We start from the raw sequence: 7496 nt of genomic DNA on the forward strand, positions 1-7496 counted from the left end.
ATTTAAATTTAGTAGAGTTTATATAATTTATAAATAAAAATAATAATAAAAAATATGTGTCACGTGTACCTCTCCCTTTTTTCCACTATGCCATTTTTTTGACGCACGCTGACGTGTGGCATCCACATGTCAAATACCGCTCATTTTTCATACCCCTACACACCGTATGATGTTAGTAATAACCTTCACCCTTATAAAGGAAACTTAACGCAACAACGTGTAGATTTTCTTAACTCCAACGTAGTTATCTTAGTCTTTCTATATACTCTATACTTACTTTCTATATATTCTATACAACATACATGATGTTGTGTTACAAAAAAGAAATAGTCCATGCTGTGTTAAAATTTAAAGATAGATTCCAGTTAGTTGTTTTTCAAAATAAAACATATTACAGAAACAATGTATATTTTATGGTGTGATTTTCAATTACACCCTTTTTTATATTACCTAATTACGAGATATTTTTAATTTGCTATTTGTTGGGTGGTGACAAAAGAGGAAATTGTGGGGAGGACATGTGTTGTAGGATAAAAAGTTAGAAATCACGGGATTCAAATTCTAGACGAAATATACGGATAAAAAGAAAGCCATACATATCATGTTCAGATTCATCTCGGTGGTGATTTGGCTTCGAGCCAGAAGCGGACTTCGCAGGGCCGATCCGTTAGATTTACCAATCTAGGCACGGGCCTAGTGCCGTCAAAAATCAACAGTCTCAATTTTAGTAAAGTTCTATATATTGTATATTGATGACGGGGGTAGCCCAAGACTAAATAAAATGACTTAGACATATGAACGCTTAAAAGGTTAAGGGTTAAAAGGTTCAGATCCCGCGAACTTGGGTAAACAGCAAAAAGGATGTGAACAGTGAGTCATCACTTCTCTAATTACTTGTTCAGTCTCTCACAGCCGAAAAAGAAGACATGTACACAGAGTGTAGTCTTTTACTCGCAGGTCCAAATGCTTCAACCCCTAAAAGGGTAAGTCCCCCACTGCAGACATATCTCACTAGTCAATGGTTTCCTCTTTGAGTGATGACCTTCCCTATATATATGACACTTCATTTAGTGCTGGAGACATTCCGATCAGCTCTGATTCCATTGGGATCTCTGATCTTTGCTCTTGAGTGCTTGTTCCATGCAAGTCACTCTTCCTCACATTCAACACACACATTTCCTTTGCTCCCACATCCGAAGCTGAACACACTTCAGTGGAGGATCTCGAGCAAACAACAAAATCTAACTAGTGAACCTCTCTCCACGTCTTGCAAACGTGGGGGGGGGGGGACCCCACGACCTGCGTTAGGCAAAACTAAACCCTTCAACCATTTTGTATCAACAAGTTGGCGCCCACCGTGTGGCTACGCCACTAATTTTCTTCAAAAAACATAGTAGTGTAGCTCCATTTCTGCTCAAGAATCAACATGTCGGAAGGTGAGTCTCCGGGAGAGGTTAACCAAGTCCCTCGTACCTCTACCCCGAACACTAGCCAAACTCCACTGGCTATACCAACCTCCATCTCAACACCGGGAAGCACTCCAACTGCAGCAACATTTCCCGAGTTTCTCACTTTCCAAACGCCGACACCATCTCGTTCCGGATTACCTTCTCCCAACATTGGTGCCTCTAACACTCCCTCACGTGTTGACCTTACTCCCGATGGGGTTGCTAACAACTTTCTCGAGTTAAGATCTCTTCTTAACCAATACGTGAGTAGAGAACGAGATAAGGGAGTGAGGACCCGTTTGGACTATGACGAGCCGGAGCCGTCACTTTCTCCTGGACCACCTGCTCTTCCTTTTGCAAGCTCACAACCAGCTGTGTCCAGGAATGAGGCTGGTCCCAACAATCCTCCTCCGAATCCTAACCCATATTTGTACACGAGGTCAGATCCAATGTCTTTCCCTCTCTTTTCTTCTCAACCGATTGCAACCGGTGCTCCCTTGGGGCACGAGCTGACCTTGGACCGGCTCCTACAATCTCCAGTAGCAAGCCTTCCACCCTCAGCAACAACTACATGGGAACAAGCTTTGTCTGTGCTTCCCTTGGCATGGAGTGACGTTATAAGCACTCCCTTGGGGGTAAACTGCCCAGTTGCACCTGGAAGCCTTCAATGCTTCAACCTTATGCCCCAGATGATGGCCCAGCTGATGCCAAGCTTCCCGTGGCAACACTTTATTAATAAAGTGTTGGCCACCCAAGGGAACAACAATAACAACAACAACACAGGTGCAAGAGTGGAAGAGGATCTGGTCAAGCCATATAAACCAAGCAATTTGTCATGCTTCTCTCAGCAGATCGCTGATTATGATTTTCAGACGAAGATCAAAATGCTATCCCATATCAAGACATATGATGGGACTGAAGATCCTGGGGACCATCTTCAGATCTTTACTGGTGCTGCTAGGATTCAGAAATGGTCAAATGCTGAATGTTGTCTCATGTTCATGCAAACCCTTGTCGGGTCAGCAAGAATCTGGTTCAATGATTTACCTGCCCGAAGCGTTCGAATCTTCGATGACCTTAGCAAGGGGTTCCTGGCCAACTTCTCCCATCAAAGGCGATACGTTAAAGATGCTACAGTAATCTTCCAGATAAAAAAAGGGATGACGAGAGCCTTCGAGAGTTCATAGAAAGGTATAAAAAGGACGGTCTAACGTATGTGGGGGCAGATGAAAAGATGAGAGTAGCCGGTTTCATGAATGCAATTACCTCCAAGTTCCTTACCAGGGATTTCAACAAGTCCCTGCCAAAAACATTAGAAGAAGCTCTCGAAAGGGCCAAAGCCCACATCAGAGGGGAGGCGGCTGTAGACATAAAAGAACAAAGGAAAAGGGGGTCCAGTTGGTGAGGTAACAGCCCAGCTAGGAAAAAGGGGAACTTTCATTCCTATGACAGACGCCAAAGGGGTTCAGAGCAACGAAGGTCTGAAGGCCGAAACCCTCCAAGCAGGGAGAAGGTAATGAATTTCATACCCCTCACCAAGACCCCTCAAGCGATTCTTGCCACGGAGGAAGTAAAGCAAAGCTTCCGACCTCCCAGGCCTCTCTCTAAAAGCAAAAGCAATGAAAATTCCACCCAATTCTGTGAATTTCATGAAGAGAAGGGCCACCATACTAATGATTGCTTCCAACTCAAAAAGAGGATTGAAGAGGCCATCAAGTCCGGGGAGCTTGCTCACTTAGTGAAGAGGGTAAGGGAAAAGATGGCCGAAGGAAAGGGCAAGGAAGTTAACATGGTGGATTTTAATGGAAAGCTTCCTCACAAAAGGCAGCGGTTGGAAGCTTGGAAGCTTCAGTGTGTCTGTTTTCCTCCAACAGAAAAAGTCCCACTCTCAAACCCCCTTGTGGTTGAAGCTACTGTGGGTACACTACAAACAAGCAGAGCATACATAGACACTTGTGCAACCACTAAAATCATGTTTGAGAAGTTCTTCAACCGTTTAAGCAATGAGGAACGTTCAAAGCTTCAACCCTCAGGAACCTCCATAAAAGGTATTGCTGACATACCCCTCAAGCTTTTAGGGCAACTAACCCTTGATGTCCGTTTCAGCGAAGGCAAGATGGAGAGAGTTCAACCTCTCACCTTTGGGGTTATCAATATACCTTCAAACTATGACGTGATCATAGGAAGGCCGGGGCAGTGTGCATTCTACATAGCTGTTTCTGTTGGTCATGGCACCGTCAAGTTTACTACCGAGAGAGGGATTGCAACCCTTCAACATACTCAAGAGGCCTACATGGTTGAAGGGAAAGTTCCAAGAGTGAAGAAGATAAGCAAAGGCTACTCATAAACCCTAAGTACCCCGAACAAAGGATAAGGGTTAATTCAAGCCTTTCACAAGAAACTCTCTCATATCTTGAAAAGCTGCTAGTTCATTATAGCGATGTCTTTTCTTGGTGCCCAGAAGATATGACCGGTATCCCTCGAAGCATTGCTGAACACGAGTTGAAAATACCACCCGATGTCAAGCTTGTTGTCCAAAAGAAGCTTAGTCTAGCACCCGAAAGAAGCTTGGCTGCATGCCAAGAGGTTGAAAAGCTTGTATCAGCTGGAATTCTCCGGGAAGTCAAGTATCAATCCTGGGTTGCAAACCCAGTCATGGTTCAAAAGACCGATAACTCTTGGAGAATGTGCATAGACTTCAAGGACTTGAACAAGGCTTGTCCTGAATATCGTTACCCGTTGCCAGAAATTGATCTCAAGGTTGACTCCCTCACCGGTTACCCTTTCAAGTGTTTTCTCGATGCTTACAAGGGTTACCATCAAATTCTCATGAAGGAAGAAGATGAAGAGAAAACTGCCTTTCACACAGACAAGGGAATCTTTTACTACCAAAAGATGCCTTTTGGTCTCAAAAACGCGGGTGTAACCTACCAACGCCTAGTTGACAAGGTTTTTGCTAGTCAAATTGGTAGAAACATGGAAGCATATGTCGACGATTTGGTAATCAAAAGCAAAACAGAACACCAAATGCTTGATGACATCCAAGAAACCTTCAAGAACCTAAGGAAGGTCAACATGAAGCTCAAACCCGAGAAATGTTCGTTTGGGTTTGAAGAAGGTAAGTTCTTGGGGCATATTGTGGGAAAATAGAGTATAAAGGCCAATTCAAACAAAGTCAAAGCTGTTCTCGAAACCAAGCCACCACGAAGCAAAAAGGATGTTGAAAGCTTAAACGGGAAGCTTGCAGGCTTAAAGCGTTTCACCTCAAAATTGGCTGAAAGATCGTTGCCTTTCTTCAAAACACTCAAAGGATGCTCTGACAAAAATGATTTCAAGTGGACTGAAAAAGCTGAGGAAGCCTTCAACCAGATGAAGCAACACCTAGCTTCACTCCCAGACATTGCAGCCCCAGAAACGGGAAAGTTGATCTATGTATACCTTTCGGTTGCTAAAGAAGCAATAAGTGCGGTCCTCACTTTTGAACGAGATAAAGTTCAGGTACCCGTTTATTTATTCAGTAAAACTCTAAAACTGGCAGAGATCAAGTATCCTTCTCTGGAAAAAAATTGCTTTAGCCCTAGTCCAAACGGTTAGAAGGCTTCGAAGGTATTTCCAAACACACCCTATACAAGTGGTCACTGACCAACCCATTAAGAGTGTGCTTGAAAAAACCAGAAAATTCAGGACGATTAGCCAAATGGGCAGTGGAACTGGGTGAACATAACATCACCTATGTTCTAAGAAAAGCCATCAAAGCCCAAGTCTTGGTTGATTTCATTGTAGAAGTCCCAAAGAAAACGATCACTGAAGTAAACACAGCTGCCACTAAACCCTCAGACCTTGAAGCCTGGAAGCTTTTAACCGATGCGGCTTCAAGCGTCGAAGGGTCAGGGGTTGGGCTCATTCTGATCAACCCGGAAGGGTTAAATTCACGTATGCTCTTCGATTTGATTTTCAGACCACCAACAACGAAGCTGAATATGAAGCGTTGATAGCCGGCTTAAGGTTGGCTAAGGAAATGAAGGTTCAAAAGCTTGAAGTGTTCACAGACTCGTTGCTGGTATCAAGTCAAGTGAACGACAGTTATTTTGCAAAGAAGCCTAATATGAAGAGGTACAAAGAAAAATCTAAAGAGCTGATGAACACTTTCCAAACATGTACCATCAAGCAAATTCACAGGTCTCAAAATAAGAAAGTAGATGCTTTGAGTAAACTAACTTTTCTCACCTTTGCCCACCTCACTAAAAAGGTATTAATAGAAGTGTTGAAAACTCCATCAATTGAAGAATTGGAAGTTCAAGATGTAATCACCGAAGAAGAACCCAATTAGATGACTCCAATTAAAAAATTCCTTAAACATGGTGAGTTACCTGCTGATCAAACAAAGGCTGAAAGCGTTAAAGTCAAGTCTAGACCGTACGTGTTGCAAGGCGAAATCCTCTACAAAAAGGGTTACCTTGCACCCTTGCTGGGATGTGTCGGTCTCGAACAAAGCCAGTACTTGATCAAAGAGGTTCATGAAGGGATATGCGGAGCTCATTTTGGAGCAAGAACGGTGGTTGCTAAACTAATGAACCTTGGGTATTTTTGGCCCTCCATGCACCGAGACACCGCTGAACAACTGTGAAAATGTAATTCCTGCCAAATTCATGCACCGGTCCCAAAGAGCCCCAAGCATGACCTTGTCCCGATATCCTCAGCATGGCCATTATAGATGTGGGGAATGGACATCGTTGGCCCATTCCCACCAGCCAAAGGTGGAGTGAAGTTCTTATTAGTGGCCATAGACTACTTCACCAAGTGGCCTTAGGTTAAACCACTTGCAAAAATCACGGGCAAGCAAGTCATTGACTTCGTTTGGGAAAACATCATTTGTCGCTATAGATTGCCGGGGGTGCTTGTCACCGATAATGGAAAGCAATTCCCTGAAAAGCCTTTTAGCGTTTGGTGCAAAGAATTCAGAATAACTCAGGTTTTCAGCTCAGTGGCATACCCACAATCAAACGGTCAGGTTGAAAGGATGAACCGAAGTATAGTTGAAGGAATCAAAGCCAGATTGGGAAGGCATGAAAGCAATTGGCTTGAAGAATTGCCAAGCGTTCAATGGGCCATAAGAACAACCGAAAAAACAAGCCACAAAAGAACACCTTACAGCTTGGTGTTTGGATCTGAAGTCGTGATTCCAGCTGAAGTAGGAGTTGTAACTCAAAGAACGGTTAACATGGATCCCGAAGCCAACCACAAAGAGACCATGTTGAACTTACAACTCCTAGAGGAAGCACGAGACCAAGCTGCAATTCAAGAAGCCAAGTACAAACAAATGATGGAAGCCTATTATGTCACAACCCCCGGTCCCTAGTTCCCGGGGACGGGCGGTCGTGAGCCAGTTTCGGTGGTATCACATTTATTTATCCAATTTGGCAGCGGAAATTTTCATCAGGACCGTAGTTAGGAAATATTTAATCAGAGTAAACCACCATGTTTTATAACATTAAACATATGGGTAAAACCCAAGTTTTCAATACACACATTTCATAGGAATAAATCCTATTTATTTAATAAAAACATCTGTTTTATTTTTAGGTAACTTTATTGTCACTTTTCCAAGCCTCCAGTGCTGTCCAGCTGGCTTCTATTTGGCTTTCAGATTTTGTTACCTGAAACGCGTTTTAAAAACATTTTGTCAGTGGGAAATACTGGTGAGTGAATCCCAGTTTAATCAGGTTTAAATAAAATTCACAGTGAACAGTATTAAGGGCGATCTCGCAATTACATTTGTTTCCAAGTTATATCAATTATCACCCGTTGGTACTGTCGACACCCGACTTGTGGAAATGTTACTCCTTAACCAGGTTGTAACCAATTTTGTATACAAAACCCCAACATACCCACGATAATTGTATTCTTACAAATACTCAATAACTGTCATTCGCATGGAAAAGTATGTAAGGTTTTGTAAAAACAGTTTACAAAAAGGAGATTACTCACATTGCTGTTTTAGGTTATTCTTTAGGGTTTCCTGGTGAATATCTATAATTTACACAAATG

This window comes from Helianthus annuus, chromosome 14 (genome assembly GCF_002127325.2).
Source record: "Helianthus annuus cultivar XRQ/B chromosome 14, HanXRQr2.0-SUNRISE, whole genome shotgun sequence".
Taxonomy (NCBI): Eukaryota; Viridiplantae; Streptophyta; class Magnoliopsida; order Asterales; family Asteraceae; genus Helianthus; species Helianthus annuus.